This window comes from Hemitrygon akajei, chromosome 29, assembly GCF_048418815.1.
Source record: "Hemitrygon akajei chromosome 29, sHemAka1.3, whole genome shotgun sequence".
NCBI classification, from domain to species: Eukaryota; Metazoa; Chordata; class Chondrichthyes; order Myliobatiformes; family Dasyatidae; genus Hemitrygon; species Hemitrygon akajei.
This window is the reverse complement of record NC_133152.1, coordinates 40,118,836-40,146,082: the sequence shown is the minus strand read 5'-3', so window position 1 is coordinate 40,146,082 and position 27,247 is coordinate 40,118,836. Positions and strand designations below refer to the sequence as shown.

At 44.5% G+C, this 27,247-nt stretch overlaps 1 long non-coding RNA gene across 1 annotated transcript; it reads right to left on the bottom strand.

Annotated features, from left to right (window-relative positions):
* Positions 1–22,826: 22,826 nt before the first annotated feature.
* On the bottom strand, positions 22,827–26,063 carry LOC140718572 (uncharacterized). The gene is made up of 2 exons (XR_012096734.1): positions 25,694–26,063; positions 22,827–23,222 (listed from the first exon to the last, which is right to left on the bottom strand). It is a non-coding gene; the product is annotated as an uncharacterized lncRNA (long non-coding RNA).
* Between the last annotated feature and the right edge of the window lie 1,184 nt (positions 26,064–27,247).

The window sequence follows — 27,247 nt, the reverse complement described above, 5'->3', positions numbered from 1 at the left end:
TTTATTGACCAAGTGTACAGGTCTAACTAATTACATAGCCATTGTGTGTAGATGCCTGGAGGTGGGGAAGAATACTCCTGGTCATAAGAGGTTTAGTGCACCAAGAATTTGGAGGACTATGAAGAAGCTTGATTAATTTCAAGTGGGATCAGGCATTCTCTGGTAAGCAAGATTTGCCAGTTATCGGTCCAGAGCAGCTAAAGGCATTTGGCAGCCTCATGAAGGACACCGATTTTAATATTTGTTTCTACATTGCAAATGAGTGGTACAAAATAATTAATGCTGGGACATAATAATTGAAGCCATATTTGATACATATTAGATGGCTGACCATGAATTGCAAGGCTGTGAATCAACTGATTAATTTTGATGGGCAATTTATGATCCATGTAGAATACTGAATTACAGATTTGCAAGCTTTGTTGGCCACAGGTCATTAAGGGATAAACTTTTAGCTTTGCAGTGGAATGGACAATGTGCTGGTTACCTCAGAGATAACAGGATTGCTTAGATAAAGGTGTAATTGATCAGCATGTAGAGCACGGATCAATTATTTACAGAGGAATAGGAGAGGGCCATTTGGCCCCTCAAGCTTGTTTGGCCATTTAGTGAAATTATGCTGAGATAGACACACACACACACACACACACACACACACACACACACACACACACACACACACACACACACACACACACACACACACACACACACACACACACACACACACACACACACACACACACACACACACACACACACAGTATTTTCAATGTATCCACTGTTCTGCTGCCTCAAATCAATGACATATATCAGTGATAATAAACCTGATTCTGATTCCTTGATCTGGGTTTCTCCCTCAGAAGAAATAATTCCTCTGCAGCTACGTGCCTTAACGAACTCTTCTAACATTTTGCAAACCTTTAATAGATAATTTTAACCGCCAAAACTCCAGGGAGTTTAAGCCGACTTTAATCAACCTGGCAGATGTTCAAACAATATGACTCCTTTTCAGAAGAGCAGATTTTTGGTGACCGAGGAACCTTACACCCATCAGACACAACCAGTGCTGCACATTACATTCAGCGAGGTTAGCCGTCCCCAGGTAGGTGAACTGCTTTGGTTATCTTGTCCCAGCACAGATGCACAGCTAACAGGACCATAGCCTCATAGCTTTGGCAGTCCAGGTTCAATCCTGACCTTGGGTGCTCCCCGTGTGGAATTTTCACATTCTCCCGGTGACCATGTGGGTTTCCTCTGAATGTGTCTTCTCACATCCCAAAGACACGTGGGTGTGTAGGTTAATTGGCCCTTGTTCGTGGATAAATCTGGGATAAGTTGATGGGAACGTGGGTAGAACAAAATAAGGTTGGCTTGTTGGGTTTGCATGGACTTGGGGAGCTAGAGGCTTGCTGTATAAATCTAAATGATATATCTTTTCCTGAGGCTCAAAACATCTAATACTAGAGGGCATGCATTGAAGATAAGAGGGAGAAAAGTTAGATGTGCGGAGCAAGTTCTTTTTAAACTCGGAGAGTGGAGTGTGCTTGGGATACATTGCTGGCGGTGGTAGCGGAGGCATGTGCAATAGAAGCATTTATGAGGCTCTTCGATAGGCACACGAGATCTGAGGGCTTAGCCTCAGAATAAAGACATGTCCCTTTAAATCTGAGGTGAGAAGGAATTTCTAGAGCAGGCTGGTGGTGAAGCTGTGGAATTTGTTGCCACAGATGGCTGTGGAGGGAAAGTTATTGGGTGCATTTAAGGCAGAGATTGAGAGGGATCTTGATTGGTAATCGTCCAAGCAGAGAATGGAGGGATGTGGACAACGTGCAAGCAGGAAGGATTAGTTTAAATTATGTGTCATTAGCTTAGTTTGGCACAAACTTTTCCTGGGTGGTACTGTTCTATGTTCTATGCTCTAATCGACTGGGCTAACGTAACATAAGATCATCAGTCTGGATAAGTCCACCGTCCGAAGCTGAGTCAGAGAGAGAGGTTAACATTTCCTAAACACAAGAGATGCTGCAGGATGCGGGAAATTCAGAGCAACACACACGAAATGCTGGAGGAACTCAGCAGATCAGGCAGCATCTATGGAAAGAGATAAATGAGTTTCAGGCCAAGACGCTTCATCAGGACTGGAAAGCCCAAGGCAACTTCCCCTTCCATTCTGACTTTGAATTGGGGTGGCCTGCAGTTAATGAACACAGCTGAATTGAATACGGACTCTTTAGTTTTTGTGTTTTATATTCTGTGTGCTTGCTTTTTCTTTATTGTTGTTGATTGCATAATTAGATTTTTGCACGTTAAGGGAGGGAGTTTGATGTTTTTCTGTGAACGGTTTCCATGGTTTCCTTTGTTTCGTGGCTGTCCGTGGGAAGACGAATCTCAGGGTTGTATACTGCACACATACTTGATGATAAATGCACTTTGAATCCTTTGCCTCTTTACTCTTTTCCATAGATGCTACCTGACCTGCTGAGTCCGTCCAGCTATCTGTGTTTGTTATTAAAGATTCCCTGAGTGTTTGGATTCAATGACACAAAGGCAATCATTTCCGTTCATCAAAAACTTGGTTTCCATGTTCTTATGCAACACGCACAAAAAGCTGGAGGAACTCAGCAGGTCAGGCAGCAGCTATGGTGGGCAATGAACGGTCAACGTTTCAGGCCAAGTCTCATCATCAGGACTTTGGGTTTAAAACATCAGCTGCTCATTTCTGAGTTTGAAACGTTGACGGTTCATATCTCTACATAGATGCAGCCAGACTTACTGAGTTCCTCCAGCCTCTTGTGTGTGTTGCTCAACATTTCCAACACCTACCCAATCTCCAATGTTTCCATTTCCTTATTTTTTGTTTCCTTTCACTGATTCCGCACAGATGCTATTTTCCTGGTGACGCGTTGCTCAAAGCAAATTCAGAAAATTCCTTTGGGTGCTGTGTTAACACGGTGATAACACAGCAAATAAATAAGATAATGTGAGACCATGAATAGGAATTTTGTGCAGCCAGGTAACCGTTCCCTACTCTGACTCAGAGTACTTGGGTTTCAAAACCCAATCCAGAAGCAAGATCACAAATAGACTCGCCACCGCAGGAAGCAGAAAAGCTGTTGTTTCGATATTACGCTGAGCTCTCTCAGGGGAGCTCAAACAGTTCAGTCAAAGGTAATCCTTAACCAATACTTCCATGAACATCGCCAAAAGAAACGACCCTGTTTTAGTCGTCTTGCGTGGCAGCTCGATAGATCTGCTCCCTTCTTGTGTTATTTCTCCACCTCAGACAGTCCCAAGCCTGATTACAAAAAGCGAATGGTTGGGCAAGTGGCTAGCAGTCCCATCCCATAAAAAGCTGGAGCTATAGAAATGCCAACAGAAGCTCCAAAGACCCCAGTCTTGGAGGAGAAAGGATCTTCAATGGGGACAACTTGAATGACTGGCCCAGGATAGAGGAGCTGCCATCGGTGGCCTCTGCCCGAGTAGGGGTGATAGTTTTAAGTAGGAAGTCCCTACATTACAGCAGTACTCTTCGGAGGCCCCTTGTTGGTCGTGAAGCTCTTAGAGATCTTCTGAGAATGGGAAAGGTGCTAAATAAATGCCTTTTAATCGTCCAGAGGAACCCAGGGTATGTGGAGACAACCCAGCCGGGAGCAGCTGGTTGCCAGGTATGATGTGAACTGGGGAGGGTTGACGGGGGTGCAATAATCAAGAACAAGGAACCTTATCTGATTCACTCCAGTGTTCCCCGCGTGATCTGTTTGCCAAAGCTGATTAGAAATGCACTCAAAATTCTGGCACCAGTTCAGAGCTGATGAGCAGAGGCACACACATTGAACTCGGATGGCCCTTTGTGGGACTCTGTGAATGAAGACAATAACCTGTTGGCAGAAGTTGTCCATTTTCTCAAAGTGGAAACCTAGAATGGTTTAATCAATGGTGTTTATCATCCTACTGGCTACTTGAAAATGAAAAAAATAAACATCACCCGTTCTACTTCAGTCCTGATGAAGGGTCTCGGTCTAAAATGTTGACTGTTTGTCTCCATATGATGCTACCTGACCTGCTGAGTTCCTCCAGCATATACTGCATGTTGATCTGGTTTGCCAGCGCCTGCAGAACCTCTTGTGCTTGTGACAATTCGATAACGCACATTAATCTCAGACCATAAGACGTCGGAGCAGAATGGGGTCATTCAGCCCATCTATTCTGCTACACCATTCCTTCGTGGTTGAACAAAAACACCAGAAAGTGCAGGAAATGTAAGTGGAGGAATTCCCTAACTACCTGTAGAACAAGGCTTCCCAATCTGGGGTCCACGGACCCCTCGGTTAATGGCATAAAAATGATTGGGAACCCCTGCGGTACGACAAGCGGCAACTATCAGCACGTTTGGCTCTCAACCTTCATGAGATTTGTCATTCACAGTGAAGATGGAGATTAAACTCCTGAAGAAAGTCAAAGTCAGCGTACATTTATTATCAAAGTATGGATAGCGTACACAGCCTTGAGATTGATCGCCTTGATCGCCACAGAACAAAGAGATCTGGTAGAGTCCATGGAAAAACACCATGCAACAAAGACTGTCCAACACCCAGTGTGTGAAAAAAGAGGAAACAATAAATAAGTAGACAAGTAACACACAGAACATGGTAAACGGTAGGGCGTTAAAGAATGCAGTAGAACAGAGTGATCTAGGAATAATGGTGCATAGTTCCCCGAAGGTGGAATCTCATGTGGATAGGGTGGTGAAGAAAGCTTTTGGTATGCTGGCCTTTATAAATCAGAGCATTGAGTATAGGAGTTGGGATATAATGTTAAAATTGTACAAGGCATTGGTGAGGCCAAATTTGGAGAATTGTGTACAGTTCTGGTCACTGAATTGTAGGAAAGATGTCAACAAAATTACAGAGAAGATTTACTAGAATGTTACCTGGGTTTCAGCACCTAAGTTACAGGGAAAGGTTGAACGAGTTAGGTCTTTATTCTTTGGAGCGTAGAAGGTTGAGGGGGGACTTGATAGAGGTATTTAAAATTATGAGGGGGATAGATGGAGTTGACATGGATAGGCATTTTCTATTGAGAGTAGGGGAGATTCAAACAAGAGGACATGAGTTGAGAGTTAAGGGGCAAAAGTTTAGAGGTAACACGAGGGGGTATTTCTTTATTCAGAGAGTGGTAGCTGTGTGGAATGAGCTTCCAGTAGAAGTGGTAGAGGCAGGTTCGGTATTGTCATTTAAAGCAAAATTGGATAGGTATATGGACAGGAAAGGAATGGAGGGTTATGGGCAGAGTGCAGGTCGGTGGGACTAGATGAGAGTAGGCGTTCGGCACGGACTAGAAGGGCCGAGATGGCCTGTTTCCGTGCTGTAATTGTTATATGGTTAACGTGAATCTGAAAGTGGGACCACAGCCACAGAGCCAGTTCAGTGCGTCATCTCCACGTTCACTATGGAACGGCAGGACAGACGCAATGGGCTGAATGGCCGAATCCTGCTCCCATGTCTTGTGTTTTTCCATCACACTCCTAATTTGCGTGTTGTGGGTGGTGGGGGGGCATTGGGATGTCAGATGATGAGTGGCCTGCTGGAGGAAGCCCAGCCATTGCCCTGCCCTCGTGAACACAGTAATTATGTGGTTTCTCCAGTTTCTGTTCTGGTTGATGGTGCTTCCGGGATATTGATGGTTGGCGACTTGACAACGGTAACGAAAGGAAGCGGCTGCAGTTTTTCTCGTAGGTGATGGTCACTGCCTGGGTTGCAAGTATTAGTTGCTAGGGGGTAAATCTAAGACGGAATTGAGGAGTGAATGGAGTAATTATTACCGAGGGAACAGTTCCTCGCTGCTGTACAGCTGTACACTCAGTGGCCACTTTATTAGGTACACCCGTACACCTGCTCGTTAATGCAAATATCAAATCAGCCAATAGCGTGGCAGCAACTCAGTGCATAAAAGCATGCGGACATGGTCAAGAGGTTCATTTGTTGTTCAGACCAAACATCAGAATGGGAAGAAATGTGTTCTAATTGACTTTGACTGTGTATTGATTATTGATGCCAGAAAGGGTGGTTTGAATATCTCACAAACTGCTGATCTCCTGGGATTTTCACACACAGCAGTCTCTAGAGTTTACAGAGAATGGTATGAGAAACAAAAAAACAGAACATCCAGTGAGCGGTAGCTCTGTGGGTGAAAATGCCTTGTTAATGAGAGAGGTCAGAGGAGAATGGCCAGACTGGTTCAAGCTGACAGGAAGGTGACAGTAACTCAAATAATCACACGTTACAACAGTGGTGTGCAGAAGAGTATCTCTGAACGTACAAGACTTTGAACCTTGAAGTGGGTGGGCCACAGCATCAGAAGACCACAAACATACACTCAGTGGCCACTTTATTAGGTACAGGAAGTAGCGTGTATACTGGCCACTGAGTGTGCGTATGGCTGGGAAGAATGGTTTTTTAATAGAAAAATAAATGTACTTGTGGCCCTCTTGAGGTTCCCACTTCACACTTTCTTCATGGATTTGGATTCCAGTCATGAATCTACAGTACTGCAAAATGTTAAAGTGATTGGAGGAAAGTATAGGGGGATGTCAGAGGTAGGTTTTTTACACAGAGTGGTGGGTGCGTGGAACTCCCTTCCGGGGCTGGTGGTAGAGGCAGATACATTAGGGGCATTCTTAAGAAACTCTTAGATACAGTATTGTACAAAAGTCTTCAGCACACATATATTGCACGAGAGTCTCAGACCTTTGCACAGTACTGTAGTAATTTAAGTACTGCTGCCACAAAAAATCAAATTTCATGACATATGTGATTGATGATAAATCTGATTCTGATATGGGTCTCTATTGTGGACTGAGAGTGGGAAGGGGGCAGGAGGAGGGGAATCATGGTTGGGAAAAGGGTAAGGGAGAGGGGAAGGAGCAGGAAGCACCAGAGAGACATTCTGTAATGATCAATAAACCAATTGTTTGGAATCAAATAACCTAGCCTGGTGTCTTGGTGTTGGGTGTGTCTGCAAGTGTGCCACCCCTGTGCCGTGGCACACCTCCTCTGCCACCTGTCCCACACCCCATCCACAGCGCTCCACTCTCACCATTCCCAAAATCCTTTGCTCCCACCAGATCTACAAACTTGCTGTCTGCTCCATGTTATACACTCCGAATGATTCTCATTGACTAGGCAGAGGTATGTGAAAATTGACTAAGAGCTGAGGGCACATTAGCAGTTCTGAGGTTAAATTCCTCAGTGTTATCATTTCAGAGGAGCTGCCCTGGGCCCAGCACGCAAGTGTAACCATGAAGAAAGCACGTCAGCACCTCTACTTAGAGTCTGAGGAGATTTGGCATGGCATCTAAAACTGAGACAAACTTCCATAGATGTGTGGTGGAGAGTATATTGACTGGCTGCATCACAGCCTGGGATGGAAACGCCAATGACCTTTAACGGGAAATCCTGTAAAATGGAGCGAATACGGCCCAGTCATTACGGGTGAAGCTCTCCCCACCGTTGAGCAGGAAAGTAGCGTCCATCATCAGGGACCCCCACCACACAGGTCATGCTCAGAGAGGTGCTGACTTGGGAGAGGCTTGAGAGGAGATTCACAAGAATAGGAAAAGGCTAAATGGTTGAGGGACGTTTGATGGCCCTGGAACCGTACTCCATGGCTTTCAGTAGGATGAGGTGGGGATCTCATTAAAGCGTCACTAATACTACAAGGTGTGGACAAAGTAAACATGGGGAGGATGTTTCCATTATTGGGAGAGTCTAGGATTTGGTTCCTTAAGGTTGTCATAGCCAGGGGACGTAGTAGGGATAAGCTCCCGCTGTCTATTAAATGCTCCCAATGGCATTTGTCTTAAATAGCCTCTGACGATCAAGTCCAGCTCCTGGCCTTCGCGTGAGGCTTAGCTACTGAGCCTGGCAGAACCATTTCTACTGTCAGGAGAAGGGGCAAAGGCTGGTTACTGGTGCCGTCAAACCAGTCACCTTGGGCAGATGGGGCTCATCAGCCATGGTTGGCAGCTCATATAGGAGAGGGAAGACTCTGATCTGAAACCTCTGCTGCCTTGTGGCTACACCCACTCATGGGGAAGGCTTCGTGAGTGAACCCCGAGGGAAAATCCGGAGCTGGAGTCCCTAAGGCTGTCCTATACTAAGCTCAACAGTGACTGGCAACTCCTGCGATGACGTTGGTGCCAAACCGTATCGGTCTCTGCCGTTCCTTTGGGCTCATCAGCTGTGTGGAGAGGGGGAGCCTGCCGCATGGGGAACAGCTTGCCCTCCACATGGTACTGCCCTGGCTTTGCACGTCACGAAGACAGCCGGCATGCACCATTCATGGTCGACCCCGACCCACGGAAGAACTGAGGGCACAGCCACAGAATAAAGGGATGTCTGAGACGTGGATTTTGTTGACATTGGCTGTATTTAAGGCAGAGATTGATAGATTCTTGTTTGGTAAGGGAGTTCTGGTTTATGGGGAAAAGTTGAGAGAATGGGTTTGAAAACAAACCAGCCACGATTGAATGATGGAGCAGACTTGATGGGCCGAATTCTTCTCTTACATCTTACAGTCTTATGGCTTCAGCCTTCCTCTCCTAAGAGAGCTACACAGATCAAGTAAGTATTCCCTGAAAGTTGCCCAGTCCCGGAACTGTGCTCCGTCTAACTGGACAACTACCACAGAGTGTCATTGCAGACACTGTTAATGACCTAGGAGTGAACATCAGATACTACCAGGCAAATCAAATGTGAGTCTTCTAGCACCTTAACTATAGAAGTACTGACTTCATCCAGCAAAAGTTAGCAGAGAATAACAAATTGGCATAAAACAACATGGTTCTAGTCTGAGTAACACACTTCTTCAGATCTTTGCCTTCTCCATCTTTCTCCTCTCACTTCAACCCTCCCCCTCCCACCTACCTCCCCCCCTCACTGGCTTCATCTATCACCTTTTAGCTTGTCCTCCTTCCCCTCCTCCCCCACCTTCTCTGCCCATCGACTGTATATTCCGCTCCAGGGGTGCTGCCCGACCTGCTGAGTTCCTCCAGCATTTTGTCTGTGTGTGTTACTCTGGATTTCCAGATCTCTTGTGTCTATGGTTCTAATCTCAACGTGGTTTAAACGACTTCATGCATTGACGGCCTTTGCACTTTTCTTTAGAATCCCGGCACGGCAGAGGTGACCTGGGTTCAATTCCCTTCACTGCCTGCAAGGAGTTAGTACGTTCTCCCCGTGACCGTGTGGGTCTCTCCCACCGTCCGAGGACGTACTGGTTGGCAGGCTAATTGCCCTATGAATAGGCAAGGGTTAAATTGGGGAATTGCTGGGCGACAGGTTCAAAGGGCTGGAAGGGCCTACTCTGCACCCATGCCAATAAATAAATAAATAAATAGATAGATAGATAAATACGCCACCTTCACTCAGATAAGACAGTGCCTTCGATGTGGTGTCAAGCTGATGTTGTTAAGGCAAGATAAGAGATATCTGAAGAACCTTGTTAGAAAGCTCTGTGATGTGAGAGTACTGTAATATTACAAGAATTTTCATTAGTACATTTCCCACTTTATGGACTGTTTCGCGGCTAATGTAGTTAATATCTCTTTCCAATGGGGATTACCTATTTTACAGTCACAAAGCTGTGATTTCAAGGAGCTATTAACATTAATGAGGCTGGTGTCTTTCAGCATATCCTGTAAGTCCCCTCTTTGAACATTTTAATCAAATCATACAGATCTTCTGCAACTCAGGTGCACAGTAGAAAAAGGAGAATTCATTCTTTGTCCTTTCAAATGAGTGCTTTCTAGATCAGTGCAAAGCTGGAGTCTTGTTCACATCAAATTCTCCTTATCTAAAATAATCACAATCAGTGCAACCTAAACATTATAGTTAACTCCATTTAACTATGTAGCAATATAACTTTGCTTTTTTGATTTTAGACCATTAAATCATAAAATACAGGGGCAGAATTAGGCCATTCGGCCCATTGAGTCTGCTCCATTATTCCATCATGGCTGATTTATTTTCCCTCTCAACTCCATTCCTCCGCCTTCTCCCCATAACCTTTAACCCTTACTTATCAAGAACCTATCAGCCTCTGCTTTAAATGTCCTCAGTGACTTGGTCTCCACATCCATCTGTGGCAATGAATTCCACAGATTCACCACTCCCTAGCTGAAGAAATACCCCTCATCTCTGTTCTAAATGGATGTCCCTCTAATCTGAGGCTGTGCCCTCTGGGCCTAGACTCTCCCACTATAGGAAACATCCTGTCCATGTCCACTCTATCTGTGCCCTCTGGGCCTAGACTCTCCCACTATAGGAAACATCCTCTCCACATCCACTCTATCTGTGCCCTCTGGGCCTAGACTCTCCCACTATAGGAAACATCCTGTCCATGTCCACTCTATCTGTGCCCTCTGGGCCTAGACTCTCCCACTATAGGAAACATCCTGTCCATGTCCACTCTATCTGTGCCCTCTGGGCCTAGACTCTCCCACTATAGGAAACATCCTGTCCATGTCCACTCTATCTGTGCCCTCTGGGCCTAGACTCTCCCACTATAGGAAACATCCTGTCCATGTCCACTCTATCTGTGCCCTCTGGGCCTAGACTCTCCCACTATAGGAAACATCCTCTCCACATCCACTCTATCTGTGCCCTCTGGGCCTAGACTCTCCCACTATAGGAAACATCCTGTCCATGTCCACTCTATCTGTGCCCTCTGGGCCTAGACTCTCCCACTATAGGAAACATCCTGTCCATGTCCACTCTATCTGTGCCCTCTGGGCCTAGACTCTCCCACTATAGGAAACATCCTGTCCATGTCCACTCTATCTGTGCCCTCTGGGCCTAGACTCTCCCACTATAGGAAACATCCTGTCCATGTCCACTCTATCTGTGCCCTCTGGGCCTAGACTCTCCCACTATAGGAAACATCCTCTCCACATCCACTCTATCTGTGCCCTCTGGGCCTAGACTCTCCCACTATAGGAAACATCCTGTCCATGTCCACTCTATCTAGGCCTTTGAATGTTTGATAGGTTTCAATGAGATTGATCCTCATTCTTCTAAGCTCCAGCAGGTACAGGACTAGACTCCTCATACATTAACACTTTCATTCCCGGGTTCATTCTCATGAGCCTCCTCTGGACCCTCTCCAATGACTTAACTTTTCTTAGAAAACTGCTCACAATGCTCCAAGTGTGGTCTGACCAATATCTTATAAAGCTTCGGCATCACATCGGCATTCTTCGGCATTCTCATTCCCATCTAGATATGTCCATACATGGCCTCCTCTACTGCCATGATGAGGCCAAACTCAGGTTGGAGGAGCAACAGCTCATCTATCGTCTGGGTAGCCTCCAGCCTGGTGGTATGAACATTGAATTCTCCAATTTTCGGTAATTCCCCATCCTAGGTCCCTCTCTGCCCCTCTCCCCTTTCAACTTTCTGCTCCTTTATCTCTACAGTTCTTTCATGCTTATCCCCTCCCCCCTTTATCTCTGATTGGTTTTCCACCTGGTGCCTCTAGGCCCTTCCCCCTCCCCTATCTCTATTACTGGGCTTCGGCCCTCTCTTCCCCCCCATTCCTGATGAAGGGTCTCGGCCCGAAACGTTGGCTACTCTTTTCTCACGGATACTGCCTGACCTGCTGAGTTCTTCCAGCGTCGTGTACGTACGGCATTACATCCTTGCTCTTATACTCTAGTCCTCTCAAAATAAAGCCTAACACTGCATTTGCCTTCCTTACCACTGACTGAACCTGCAAGTTTAGGAAATCCTGCACGAGGACTCCCAAGCCACTTTGTGCCTCTGATTTCTGAATGTTCTCCCATTTAGAAAATAGTCTATGTCTTTATTCCTTCTGTCGAGTAAATGAACATGCACTCCCCTAAACTATATTCCATCTGCCACTTCTTTGCCCAGTCTCCTAATCTGTCCAAGTCCTTCTGCAGCCTCCCTGCTTCCCCAACACTACCTGCCCCTCCACCTATCTTTGTAAGATCTACAAACTTGGCCTCAACGCCATCAATTCTATCATTCAAATCATTGGCATATAATGTGAAAAGAACTGGTTCCAACAATGACTCGTGAGGGACACCACAAGTCACCACAGTCAACCAAAGACCGCCCACTTTATTCCCGCTCTGTCTTTGGCAAGTCAGCCAATCCATGCTAGTTTTTTTACCTGTTATACCATGGGCTCTTATTGGCCTAGCAGTCTCTTGAGCTGCAGCTTGTGAAAGACCTTCTCATTTGTCTATCCTGCCTGTTATTTTCTCAGAGTATTCCAACAGATTTGTCAGGTGAAGTTTCCCCTTCAGGAAATCATGCTGACTTCAGCCTATTTTACCATGTGCCTCCAAGTACCCGAAAGCTCTTCCTTAATAATCGACTACAACATCTTACCAAAAACTGGTCAGGCTAACTGGCCTATAATTTCCTTTCTTCTGTTTCCCCCCCCGCCCTTAAAAAGTGGAGAAATACTTGCAAATTTCCAATCCTTGGAAACCATTCCAGAATCTAGTGGTTCCTGAAATATCATTACTAATGTCTCCATAATCTCTTCAGAACCCGGGGGAGTGGCCCATCTGATGCAGGAGACTTATCTACCTTCAGACGTTTCAACTTCCCAAACACCTTCTCCTTAGTGATAGCAACTGCACTCACTTCTGTCCCCTGAAACTCCTGAATTTCTGGCATAATGCTGGTGTCTTCCACAGTGAAGACTGATACAAAAATTAAACTTTTCTCCCTTGAGAGATTGTCTCAACTCAGTAATGAAAGAATGACTGTCGAAGTCCAAACGGTGCCAAAAGGGATCGTTAGTCACAGTGGAGAGTATGAAAAAGTACCAAAAGTATTTCAGACAGAATCAACCCTCCTCAGCATCGAGGACATCTTTAAAAGACAGTGCCTCAAGAAGGAGGCATCTAAAGCAAGGACCTACACCATCAGGAAATGCCCTCTGCTCATTACTATTTACCGTCAGGGCCTGAAGACCCTCACTCAACAATTCAGAAACAGGTTCTTCCCTTCTGCCACCAACTTTCTGAATGGCCTATGAACACCACCTCATCATTCCTCCCTTCTGCATTTTTTTAATAATGTATAGCTCTTTTATGTTCTTGCACTGTACTGCTGTCGCGAAACGGCAAACCTCACGACATACCAGTCAGTGAGAATAAATCCAGTTCTGATTCTGCTTCTAAATTGAGAGAGGTGTTTAGGAGGTAGGTAGCCACAGGAGATTCTGCAGATGCTGGATATCCAGAGCAACACCCACAAAATACCGGAGGAACTCAGCTGTCAGTTGCATCAAAGGAAATGATGTTTCAGACCAAGATTATAAGGTGATGCGAGGCATTGATTGTGTGGATAGCCAGAGGCTTTTTCCCACAGCAGAAATGGCTAACATGAGAGGGCACAGTTTTAAGGTGCTTGGAAGTAGGTACAGAGGAGATGCCAGGGGTAAGTTTTTTACGCAGAGAGTGAGTGAGTGTGGTGATGGTGGTAGAGGCGGATACAATAGGGTCTTTTAAGAGACTCCTAGACAGGACATGAAGCTTAGAAAAATAGAGGGCTATGGGTAACCCTAGAAGGTTTCTAAAGTAAGCACATGTACAGCACAGCATTGTGGGCCGAAGGGCCTCTATTGTGCTGTAGGTTTTCTGTGTTTCTATTTCAAGATGAAAGGTCTCGGCCTGAACTGTCGACTGTTTGTTCCTCTCCTTAGATGCCGTTGAGTTCCTCCAGCATTTTGTGTGTATTACCTGTTGATGAGGAGGTATGATTCAAATTGAATTAAGTCAAAATTTAGGTTTAATTTTGGGAAATTCTGAGAAACTGTGTGAAAATAAAAATCAGGCGCAGGGCACTTCCTCCAAGAGGACCACGACCTTACCGTGATTTGGAGACGTGCATGCCTCAATGACCCGGAGAGCTCTGTTGGCTGGAGTCAGGGATTTATGCTTTGGCTCTTGGTAGGGTCACCCTTGCCAAACAGGTCAAAGGGTAGAGGCCAGACTAAGAGTGGTTCACTGGTCCTCCATGTTCAGAGATTCGGCTCAGGGCTAACAACCCATTTTGGTAAAACAAAATAGTTCTGGAAACAGAAATGAAGAATCCTTTCAGCTCTGTGTACAATGGTATTCCTGAGCCTCCATGACTGACAGTAGTGGAAACTGAGAGGAAGCTACTGGCAGGATGAAGGAAGGCCTGATCCCCACCGAACAGACTGAGATGGAGGACCTTCATTGCTACTCTAAACGCCAGTGGCGTAACGGGCGTAAGCAAGTAAACAGGGCATTTGCTCCAATCATTCAATAAGACTATGGCTGATCCCTACCCTTATCCACTTCTCTAGCTCTCAATCCACTCGCAGTCTTATGTGTCATGAATTATCTACTTTATGCTCTAGAAAACATTCTCAACATCTCCCATGCCAATCCCTCGCAGACTCTTGTTTGTCTCATTGGGGCTGTCTCTCATTGTTCTAAACTCCAATGGGTAAGATCTGATTTGAAACTCTCCTCATAGAACTATCTCAAAGTTCAAAGTAAATTTATTATCGAAGTGTGTATATGTCACCGTATACAACCCTGAGATGCATTTCTGTGCAGGCAGTTTGCAGTAGAATTGAGAAATACAGTAGAATCAATGAAAAACTGCAGACAAAGACTGGCAATCAACCCACGTTCAAAAGAAGACAAACTGTGCAAATACAGAAAATAAATATGTAAATACTGAGAACATGAGTTGTAGAGCCTTGAAAGTGAGTCCATAGGTTATGGAATCAGTTCAGAGTTGAGGTGAGTGAAGTCATCCATTCTGGTTCAGGTGCCTGATGGTTGAGGGGTGCTATCTGTTTCTGAACCTGGTGGTGTGGGACTTGAGGCTCCTGTACCCTCCTTCCTGATAGCAGCAGCTAGAAGAGAGCATGTCCCGAGAGCATCTCAGGGGACAGTGCAGTAAATACATTCTGCTCTGTGTCCAAATCAAGTATACCTATCCCACCCAGAGTGAGATAAGTCAAGCTAGATTTGTGAGACAAAATTCACTGAAGAACGTTTGTGCAGAAGAGTTAACTGCGGGTGAACCATTGGGATGGGTGGAATAGCCTATCTTATCTGTTCAATTTTGTGGCAAACTTCTTTATTTTATCGTCCTTGTGTAGCAATCTTCACAGGTTCTTGACTTAAAGACAGATAGTTGGGAACTCATTGCTAGAAAGTTGCGGGGAGGTAGAAGAACAAATCTCCATCACATTTAAAGAGCGCTTGGACGTGCACTTAAACTGCCCGGACCTGTCAGGCGAAAAGGGGTGTAGACGGTAAATTCAGGCAGGCTTTTTCCACTAAGATTGCATGAGTCTGGAGCTGGAGGTCATGGGTTAAGGGTGAAAGGTGAAATGCTTAAGGGGAACTTGAGGAGAAACGGTTTCACTCAGAGGGTGGTGAGAGTGTGTAATGAGCTGGCAGTGGAGGTGGTGTATAGGGGGGGGGAGGTTCCATTTCAACATTTAAGAGAAATTTGGATAGGTTCATGGATGAGAGGGTTGTGGTCTGGGTGCGGGTGATGGCAGCAGGCACGGACAGGCCTAAGGGCCTGTTTCTGAGCCGTAGCATTCTATGACCCTATGAGGGCTGTAAGATCGGATGAGAGCTGGTAGCCCTTTCATGAATGGCTGAGACACAATGTTCAAATATCCTCTGTTGTAAATTTTCTATGACCAAACAGAAGATTACTTTCTATCAGGAGAAGTTACATAACCAAAGAGCCCCTTCCCTTAAGCATTCCACAGAAATCCTGGTGTGCCCTGCCTTTGGAGGAGCCCCAGGGCAGCCACACACCATTTTCCTTTCTTGTTGCTTCTCTACTGAAAGTTTGGGGATGATATATCAAATAGTTTTAAAAAACGGTGTTCAAGCTGCTCAGCAGAAGTCTGCGATGAGCATCACACCGAGATAAACTGACGAAAGGATTAAATCAAAGTGTCACCTGATTTAGCCAGAACTGCAGTTTGCAACAAGGACTGAAACTTCGAGAGCTCAAGAAATATTCCATTGAGCTGTTTCCACCTCAAATTTGGTACTTCAATGGATCATTTAAGCAAGTGAATTCAGCACTGCCTTCTTAAAGAGTTCTCACATTTTTGAATCGAGCCAACCGTCCCAATGACATTGAGTGTATTAAGTGTGTGGTGTTGATTCAGCAAGACTATTTCTTCCTAATTAATAAGCTTTGAGCGGTATTACACTTTAGTAGCATTAGAACACAGGTTAATCTGTGTCCTGTCTTTGCAACAATACGTAACAGAGAAATAAGGCAAAATAATCATTACCTCCACAAGGAGACCTTTAAGTAATCAGAGGAGACAGATAGTGTTTGCAAATGTATTGTATCTAGGACCCAAACTTGTTCTTCCTTCATTTACGCTCTTTAATAGAATCCCTTTTGTTTTATAACACTGCTCGAGCTCTCAGGCCTTCTTCCACCAGTCTCTCAAATTTAAACAATCTCCCTCAAAAGATAACTGGCTGGTCAGCTTTTCTGGGCTGTGGAACTCAATACCTAAAACTATAAGTGACGCAGACTCAGTTGACACTTTCAAACACCAGCTCAAAACCTATTTGTTTAACCTTGCTTTTAACTAACACTTCTTTTGTTTCTACTTATTTATTTTTTGTTTGTTTATTAAGATACAGCATGGAACAGGCCCTTCTGGCCCTTTGAGCTGTGCTGCCCAGCAACCCATCGATTTAACCCTATCCTAATCATGGGACAATTTACAGTGACCAATTAATCTACCAGTCAGTACAGTTTTTTGGACTGTGGGAGGAAACCAGTGCACCCAGAGGAAACCCGTACAGTCATGGGGAGAATGCACAGACTCCTTACAGGCAGCGTCGGGAATTGAACCTGCGTCACTCATACTGTAAAAGATTGTGCTAACCACTACACTACCATGCTGCCTTCATTTTTCATTGTCATTTTTATTTTTTATTTTGTTTTGATGTTTGCACTTTAACCCATTATAAAGTACTATGAGCTATATCATCTGTATGAACAATGCTCTATAAATAAGTTATTATTATTAACAAAATTAGAACATAATTTTATCGTGTTTATTTTACGCCATCAGGAGAATATAACACAACAGGTTTGTCACTCAGCTTTGGTCAACTGTTGGATATAATTACTCTGACGCTTGTAGTGCCTAGGTCAGAATTTATTATTGTGGAAAAGTACAGGGATTGGGGTTTTATGGTCTCAGATTTTCCTGGTGTCAGGAAAAGCTGGTTAGAAATGAAATCCCTTTTCATCTCCTGCACCTGTCCTCTGCTGAAAGCCGAGAGAACAGATGCCAAATAGGACAGAAGATGCATTGATACACGTTAGCTTGAAATATTTATTAGCCTTTGACACTGTTGAATAGAAAAGCAGAGTAATTGCCGCGATGTTGCGTTGCTTTTGTTTCATCTGTCTGTATTTTGCAAATACTGACTTTCACAAGCAAATTTTCTATCTGGTACGGTATTCACTGTAAGGCCTTACACATCCTGTACATGGGCACTTGTCAAAGGGTCTATCTGTGCTCCCTATGTGTTTGTATAATCTCCTTACCATCAATTTTACTCACTTTTCAGAAAATTGTCTGAACAGGAATTGATACTGAAATATTAGCTTGCACATTCTCCAGCTGAGGCGTTGGTATCCTTTTACCTGCAGTGAAAAGATTTGTAAAATACTGTTATTAGATTAAATTACTACATTTTGATGGAAAGTGGGAATGAGAATCTACCAAACAATGTAAACGCACTGTGAGAACGTTGGCTGTCTAGATATTCGGCGGTCATTTTATTGGGTACCTCCTGTACCATGTAAAGTGGCCACTGAGTGGATGTTATGGTTTTCTGCTGCTATGGCCTATCCAATTTAAGCTTCGACATGTTGCTCATACAGCCTGGCAGGTGATAGGTGAAGCCAGCTGAGGGGGAAGTTGGGTGGGCAGTGGAGAGGGAACGAAGTAAGAAGCTGGGAGATGATAGGTGGAAGACACAGAGGGCTGTAGAAGAAGGAATCTGATAGGAGAGGAGAGTGGACCATGGGAGAAAGTAAAGGAGAAGGGGAAACCAGAGGGAGGTGATTTGCTGGGACATTTTTGCCTCTACTTCACTCTTTGTTTCAACCGATCCTGCCTGACCAGCTGAGTTCCTCCAGCATTTTGCGTGTGTTGTTCTGGATTTCCAGCATCTGAGGAATTTCATTCACACTTTTGTTCACAGTTTGGACTGATTTAAAGTAATTTTATTCAGTATAGAGTAACATTTTATTCTAAAATCCTTCTTTAAAATAGTGCCATCACTAAATCTCACATCTGTTGCTTAATCCATCAAAGTCATCTGTAGATATTTAACTTGACATTTCTCAGATCATTACATGGTTTTCTTTCTATATTAAACTCATTCTCCTCAGCTACGCCTCCTGTGCATTGTAAAGTGGGCACTCAGTGTACGTTCACGGTCTTCTGCTGCTCCTATCCACTTCAAGATTCAGAGTTCTGGATGTTCAGAGATGTTCTTCTGTCACATTTCTGTCAGCCTGAACTAGTCTGGCCATTCTCCACTGATCTCCATCATTAACATGCCATTTTCACCCACAGAACTGCCGCTCACCAAACGTTTTTTTGTTTGTTTTTCTCACACCATTCTCTGTAAACTCTAGAAACTGTTGTGCGTGAAAATCCCAGGAGATCAACAGCTTCTGAGATACTCAAACCACCCCATCTGGTGCCAACAATCATTCCACAGTCAAAGTCACTTAGATCACATCTCTTCCCCATTCTGATGTTTGATCTGGACCACAACTAAACCTCTTGACTGTGTCTGCATACCTTAATGCATTAAGTTGCTGCCACATGATTGGCTGATTAGATATTTGCATTAATGAACAGGTATACAGCTGTAACTAATTAAGTGGCCACTGAGTGTACTTGACAAAAAGGCAGAGACATTGAGGAGTAATTTTCAGCTTAAGGTGCTCAGTTGAAATTGATCGTATGAATTACACGAGGCTGTTCGTTCTTTCCTCTGTCGTTTGACTTCTGTCTTCGTAGCACAGGTGAGAGGGCAGGCAATAGGTTCCTTGGGGACTGAATGAGGTCAGGGAGGGGGAGAGAATCTCTCTGATTATTTTACCCGTCCTCTCTCGTCCCTTGCCCAAGGGACAATATAACAATATATTCTTATCCTATAGAAATGAATGGATGTAGTTCTGTCTTCCCCTCTCCCATTGGGCATAAGATATGGAAACCTGAAAGCATGTAACACCAGGCTCAAGACCAGCTTCTGTCTCACAGTTATAAGATTATGAACCAGTTCCCTAGCGCGATAAGTTGGACTTTTGACCTCACAACCTTCCTCGTTATGATCTTGCACCTTACTGTTTACCTGACTGCACTGCCTCTGTATCTGTGCTGCTTTATTCTGCATTGTTGTTGTTTTTACCTTGTTCTACCTCAGCGCACTGTGTAATGATTTGATTTGTATGAACACTATGCAAAACCAGCTTTTCACTGTACCTTGGTACATACGACAATAATAATCCAATTTTCATTCCCTCCACCCCATCATGTGGCACAGGTGCGGGGAGGGAAATTCTGGTCTTTAAGCTTTGGGGATTTCTCCTTAAAACACCTTCATTCCATTCTGCACAATAGACGGGTTTTCCCGGCAGCCACCCTTTTTAATTCCACTTCTTGTTCCCAGTCGAACGTATTTGTCTATGATCTCCTCTAGCGCCACGATGAGGCCACTCTACACTGGAGGAGCAACTCCTCATATTCCACCTGGGTAACCTCCAACCTGACACCATGAACATAGATGCTGCCTGACCTGCTGAGCTTCTCCAGCAGTTTGTGTGTATTGCGATAGTTTGACGTTCGTGCTTTACTCAAGCCTCTGCTGATTTCGGTGTAAGTTCAGTATAAGAGCACAATTGTAGCCTCACAGCGCCAGAGAGCTGGGTTCCAACTCATCCCGGGCTACCATCTCTCAGGTATTTTGCATGTTCTCCCTGTCACTGTGTAGGTTTTCCCTCGGATGCTCTGCTTTCTGCCATAATCCCAACATTGCACTGATCCCTTGCCCTCTCCCTTCCCCTCTTCCCAACCATGATTCCCCTCTTCCTGCCCCCTTCCCACTCTCAGTCCACAATAGAGACCCAGATCAGAATCAGGTTTATCACCTCTGACAAAATTGTTTTTGTCTGTAGCAGCGTTACAGTGCAATACATAAAATTACTACAGTACTGTGCAAAAGTCTTAGACTCCCTAGATAAATGTATGTGCCTGAGACTCTTGCTCAGTACTGTGCATTGAAAAAGAGGGACAGCAATATCTCCCTTTTCTCAGCCAATATTCGTCTTTGCTTCAGCACATCATCCATCATTATCAGAACACTCTGATGAAAGGTCTCGGCCTGAAACATCGACAGTTGATTCCTCTCCATAGATGCTACCTGACCTTCTGAGTTCTAAAGAGAAAGGATTAACTTTGTCACATGCAGACGTGTCATTTGCTTCAACAGCCAACACTGAGAAGTGCTGGGGGCATCCCTCGAGCATTGCCATGCATCCAGTGCCAACATAGCATGTCCACAATTTACTAATCCTAATCCATATGGTTTTTTTTTTGGACTGTGGGAGGAAACCCACGTAGTCAAGGGGAGAACGTACAAACTTCTTACGGGCAGTGGAGGGAATTGAACCCCATTCTTACAGCAGGCGCTTTAAACCGTTACACTCGCCGTGATGTCACCATGGCTCTGTTAGAAGTTCAAAGAGATTGGCCATGTCATCAAAGACTCTGACGTGTTTCTACAGACATGCGGTGGAAAGCATTGTCACGGCCTACAACGGGAACTCAAATGCGCAGGGATGCAAAAGGCTACACACAGAGATGATTTTAGCCAGTTCCATTACAGGTGTAGCTCTTTCCATCAACAAGAACATCTACAAGAGGTGAGGTCTCAGGAAAGCTGCATCCATCATTAAGGACACTTACTTTCCGGCCATGCCCTCTCCTCTCCTGTAGCTGCCATTGGGCAAGAGCTACAGGAGCCTGAAGACCAGAAGCCTGAAAGAACAGCTTCTTGCCTGCTGCCATCAGGTTATTGAACCAACCTGATCAACCCCAATTCTACCTCAGACTCTATTGCCCTCAACTTTCACTAATATTCTCTTTATTTTATTTATTCTGTCATGTTAAGTTTATGTAATTTATAAATGCTGTGTTTATAATGTACAGTCCTGCTGCTGCAGAATAAAAGCCCATTTTCTCGACATCTACTCCCTCGAAATGTGTGAATGTGACAATAAGCTTGAAACCCAATGAAGGACCAAAATGTTGACTCTTTATTCCCTTCCATAGACGCTGCCCGGCCTTCAGAGTTGCTCCGGCATTGTGTGTGTTGCTCTGCATTTCCTCTTCTGTCAGGGTGTCCAGTCCGTCGAAGCTTTCATAATTATGCCACGCTTCAATCGGACCTGTTTCGAAGAGGCCCACCCAGCTTCTCCATGCTTCTCGGCATCCTTGTCAACTTTCCATTGTATCCCGGCCAATTCCTCACAAAGACCTGTCCCATCCCCAGTGCACCGTGAGTGGGCCAGCTAAAATTTCACACTCATTTACCATTACTTTCTGACCTCAGCCCATCACCCCTACTGAGGAAAGCAACTTGACTGCCAAAACCAATTTGCCAGAGCCCTCTTGTAAACTGTCCGCAGGTATAGCCCATCTTCTAAAATCCTTCCTCTCCCAGGGATGAGATCTCTGGAGCTCCCATTGGTGTTTCTGTAAGCACTGTTATTTATGGGATGGGGCTGATCGTTCCATGCCCAACCTCCTTGGTCCCTCGGGATCAATAAAGTATGTCTGTCTGTCTGACTGTTCTTTTGCAGCCGAGCCTGGGACCATCCATGGCACAATGGCGGAGTTACTAAGTTATCATGACTACTTCATTTTCCAAGTCCGTTCCCATGGAAATAAACTCCCTGATGAAGGGCCTCAGCCCAAAACATCGACTAGTCGTTCCTCTCCTTAGATGCTGCCTGATCTGCTGAGTTCCTCCAGCATTTTGTGTGCAGTGCTCTGGATTCCCAGCATCCGCAGAATCTCTTGTGTTTATATCTAGTTCTTGGTTAATTTTGTTACTGCTAATAATGCCAACCTCTGATAGTTTGAGCATTTGCAACCTGATTTCCCTTTGCTTTTCTACACCAACTGGACCAACTAGATTTTCTAATGTTGGGCCTCATTTTGTTTATCAAAATGCAACACTCCAAGGTCTTACATTTATTTGCCAAATATTTGCCTATTCCATAATTTCATGCTTTCCTTTAATCCTTTAATAACATAGTAACCAGACCAAATCTCTCCAAACAGGTTTAAGATTACTGACATCAAAAGCTATATCCAAATTCCACTCTGATATAATTCGGCCTCGGTCCAGATCAGTGTTGCCGGGCTGTGGAAAAGGTACAGCAGTCTGGGGAAGTCCACTTAACTTGGTTCCCATTGTGGGAGCACTATGCTGGTGTGTAATGTGTGGCAAAACTTGTGAGGGGCCCCCAGCTCGTCTTTGGGTGTGTTGGTTGCTAATGCAAATGATACGTTCACGGTATGTTTCAATGTACACGTGATACTGTAAATAAATCTGAATTTCCCCACCTTCTCCAACCTCAGGAACTCTGAGGCATCCTTTTCACTCATCCATGACCAGGAGACATAGACCTTGAGATATAGGAGCAGAACTAGAATCAGATTTAAAGTCAGGTTTATTATCCCAGGCAGCAGTACAGTGCAAAACGTACAAATTACTATCTTATAATAAAATAAAATGTATAAGCAATACAAAGGTTGTGATCATGAGTTTATTGTCCATTCAGAAATCTGATGGTGGAAGGGAAGAAGCTGTTCCTAAAATGTTGAGTTTGTGACCTTGGTCTTGTGTGCCTCCTCCCTGATGGTAGCAATAAGGGCGGGTCCTGGATGGTGAGGGTCCTTGATGATGGATGCTGCCCACGTTGGAGATACCCATCAAAAAATCAACTTCAACTTGTGTTCCAATGTCACACCGCCAAAATGGGCCAAAGAGAATCCAGTCCTTGCTGCATCCCTATGTGCTTTAAATGGAACGACACTTCTGAATTTCCCTGTAAAATACCAAGCCATGATATTGTAACAACCTCATCACAAATATGCAAAGAGTTTATAACTCAACATTTTACATTAAGTTTTGAATATTGGGTTCAGCTTTGGAATATTGGGTTCAGCTTTGGAATTTTGAGATTTGCTTTAGAATATTGGGTTCTGCTTTGGTTGTCCTGCTCTAGGAAAGATGCCATGAAGTTAGAAAGAGTGCAGAGGAGATTTACCAGGATGTTGCAAGGACATGAGAGTCTGTGTTACAGAGAGAGATTGAGCAGACTAGGACTTTACTCATCAGAGTATAAAAGAATGAGGGATGTCCTTGCTGAGGTATGAAAAATCATGTCAGGCATAGAACGGGTGAATGGACACAGTCATTTCACCAGTATTGCAGAATCAAAAGCTAGCGGGCATGGGTTTAATGTAAAAGGGGAAAGATTTAATATAAGTCTGAGAGTCAACTTTTTAACCCATAGGATAGTTTTTATACCGAATGAGTTGCTAGAGAAAGTGGTTGAGACAAGTACAGTACTGAGCAAAAGTCTCAGGCACATGGATACCTATATATATATATATATATAAAACAATGGTGCCTAAGACTTTTGCACAGAACTGTATTTGTCAACATGGATCAGAAAACAAGCTTGTAAATCTGGCGGGAGCAAACAATGTTGGGATTGGCAAGGGTGGATTGCTATGGTTGGTAGCGAAGGAGTGCCAGGGATGAGGATTGGCACGGGATGGAGACACACCCAGCCCTGAGACACCAGGCAAGGTCATTTGATTCCAAACAATTGGTTTATTGATCATTACAGAATGCCTCTCTGGTGCTTCCCACTCCCTCCCCTTTCTCTTCCCCTTTTCCCAACCATGATTCCCCTCTCCCTGCCCCCTTTCCCACTCTCAGTCCACAGTAAAGACCCATATCAGAATCAGGTTTATCCTCACTCACATATGCCATGAATTTTTGTTTTGCAGCAGTCCAGTGCGAAACATAAATTTACTACAGTACGGTGTGAAGGTCTTGGGCACCCTAGCTATATATATGTGCCTAAGGCTTTTGTACAGGACTGTAGATTAACAGCATTTTATTTTATTTAGTGATACAGTACAGGACACACTCTTTGGGCCCAACAAGCTGCACCACCCAGCAACCCCCTGATTTAACCCTAGCCTAATCACAGGACAATTTACAATGACCAATTAAACTACTAACTGGTACGTCTTTGGACTGTGGGAGGAAACTGGAGCACCCAGAGGAGACCCACACAATTCACAGGGAAAACATACGAAGTCCTTACAGACAGCAGCAGGAATTGAACCGGGGTCACTGGCTCTGTAATAACACATGCTAACCATGACATTACCTTGTCAATATTTAAAAGAAACTTGGACAGGGACATGATTTAGAGGAAGGGTTCTCAAACTCTTGGACCCTTACCATTAACTGAGGGGTCCATAGACCCCACGTTGGGACCCCTGGTTGAGAGGGATACGGGCTAAACTCAGATAAATGGAACTAGTTTGGATGGGCATCTTGACTGGCATGAATCAGATGGGCTGAAGGGTCTGTTTCTGTGTAGTATAAGTCTACAACTCAACTCCATTCGTGCATTTTCATAATCTGAGGGAGAGACTGATGGAATTTCCTATGACCATCAATTACGCCTTCTACGACAAGGTTGGTCTGACCATAAACTCAAGTGTTACTGCAAATGCTGGGAATTTGGAGCAACACACAAAAAGTGCTGGAGGAACTCAGCAGGTCAGGCAGCATCTATGGAGAGGAATAAACAGTCGACATTTCAGGTCCCATGAGCGGGATGTTGTACTGGTCTGCGACAAGGTTAAAGTGACAGGGAAATAGATGGGTATGGTGTGATAGAAGGGGGCAAAAGAAGGACAAACACAAGAGGTTCTGAAGATGCTGGAAATCTAGTGCAATACACACAAAATGGTGCAGGAACTCAGGTCAGGCAGCATCTATGGAGGGGAATAAATAATCAACATTTCAGTCTGAGACCCTTCATCAAAACTCCTAATGGTTACTCACACACTTATAGAACGTAGAACAGTACAGCTTAAGGACAGGCCCTTTGGCTCACAATGTTGTGCCAAACCAAACAAATTAATAATCAAGTGGCTAATTAAACTAATCCCTCTGCCTACACAACATCCATATCCTTCCATTTTCCTCACATTGATGTGCCTTTCTAAACGTCTCCTAAAAGCCCCTAATTTATCTGCCTCTCCCACCACCCCAGGCAGCGCATTCTGTGGACCCAACACTGTGTAAAAAAAACTTGCCCCTTGCGTCTCCTTTGAAATGAGCCCCTCTCACACATTCCCTCTGGTACTCCACGTGCGGCCTCACTGGAGTTTTATAAAGTTGGAATGTAACTTCCTGACCTTTGAACTCAACGTCTCAACTAATAAAGGCAATCATGCCATATGCCTCCTTAACCACTCTACCAACCTGTGTAGCCACTTTCAGGGAGCTATGAACTTGGATGTTTGATCAGATTTTGCTCGTAATCTTGTTGAAAAGAGAGGTAAAGACGATGGTTCTTGAAGTCTGAAGTCCCAATTCATCCCAAAGTGCTCCACAGTTCTTGAAATCTCATCAGGGCAGGAACTTCTGAAGTACTGCAGCCTGCTTATGGAAGGCAAGCTCCCAGGGAAGGCAGTGAGGTCATGTCCAGATGACGTACCTGAGAAATAAACACCGTAGAACCTTTCATGTCCCATTAATTGTCATCGCACCCTTAAGGCAACATCAACGGCAAGGCAAGACTCCACGAGAGTGGCACGTAGAGGCAAACCAGGAAATTTCCTTGAAGTGGGATGGGAAGCCACAACTTTATGAGTCAGAGGAGAATGGCTTGCCAGCTGAGCCGAGCTGTCACATTAGTCACACTTGGATCGTGATTCAGGGAAGCACATGTTCTGGTAACTATTTCGAGCACCCAATTATCTAGCCATAACTAAAAGTTCTGTAGAAATGGATCAACTTGGTGTGTGTGAGTGTAGGTTTGAGTACCTCTGCTCAGAGCGGAGAAGGAAAATCCAGAATGAAACTACTGTGAAACTTCAGGTCTTGCACTGACAGTGCACAAAGGCCTTCAAGTGCAGAAGGGGCACTCCCTCTCACAGACCCAAACTTCAAAGTAAAATTTATTACAATGTACACATACACTGCGTGGTTACTTTATTAGCTACCTCCTGTACCTTATAAGGTGGCCACTGAGAGCTTGTCCCTGGTCTTCTGCTGCTGTAGCCCATCCACCTCAAGGTTCAATGTGTCGTGTGTTCAGAGACGCTCTTCTGCACACCGCTGTTGCAATGTGTAGTTACTTGAATTACTGTCCCCTTCCTATCAGTTTGAACCAGTCCGGCCACTCTTAGATCATATTTCATCCCCATTATGATATTTGGTTGGAACAACTAATGAACCTCTTGACCACGTCTGTATACTTTTATGTATTGAGTTGCTGCCACATGATTGGCTGATTAGATATTTGCATTAACGAGCTGGTGTACCTAATAAAGTGGCCACTGAGTGTACGTCACCATATATCACCCTGATATTGAACTGAACTGGAAGCAAGTCATTTCCAACCCAAAAGGCTGAAGGAAGGCTTTATAAGGCATTGGTTAGACCACATTTGGAGTACTGTGTTTGTATTGGAGAGTGTCTAGAGGAGGTTCAGAAGAATTATCCCAGGAATGAAAGGGTTAATATATGAGGAGCGTTTGATGTCCCTGGGATTGTACTCACTGTAGCTTAGAAGAATGAGAGAAGATCTCATGGAAACCATCCAACATTGAACGGCCAACAAAGAGAGAATGTTTCCAGTAGTGGGAGAGTCCAAGACCAGAGGGCACAGCCCCAGAATACAAGGATGTCCATTTATTACAGAGATGAGGAGGAATTTCTTTAGCCAGAGGGTGGTGAATCTGTGAATTCTGTAGAGGCCAAGTCATTGTGTATATCTAAAGTGATGATTGATAGGTTTTTGACTACCTAAGC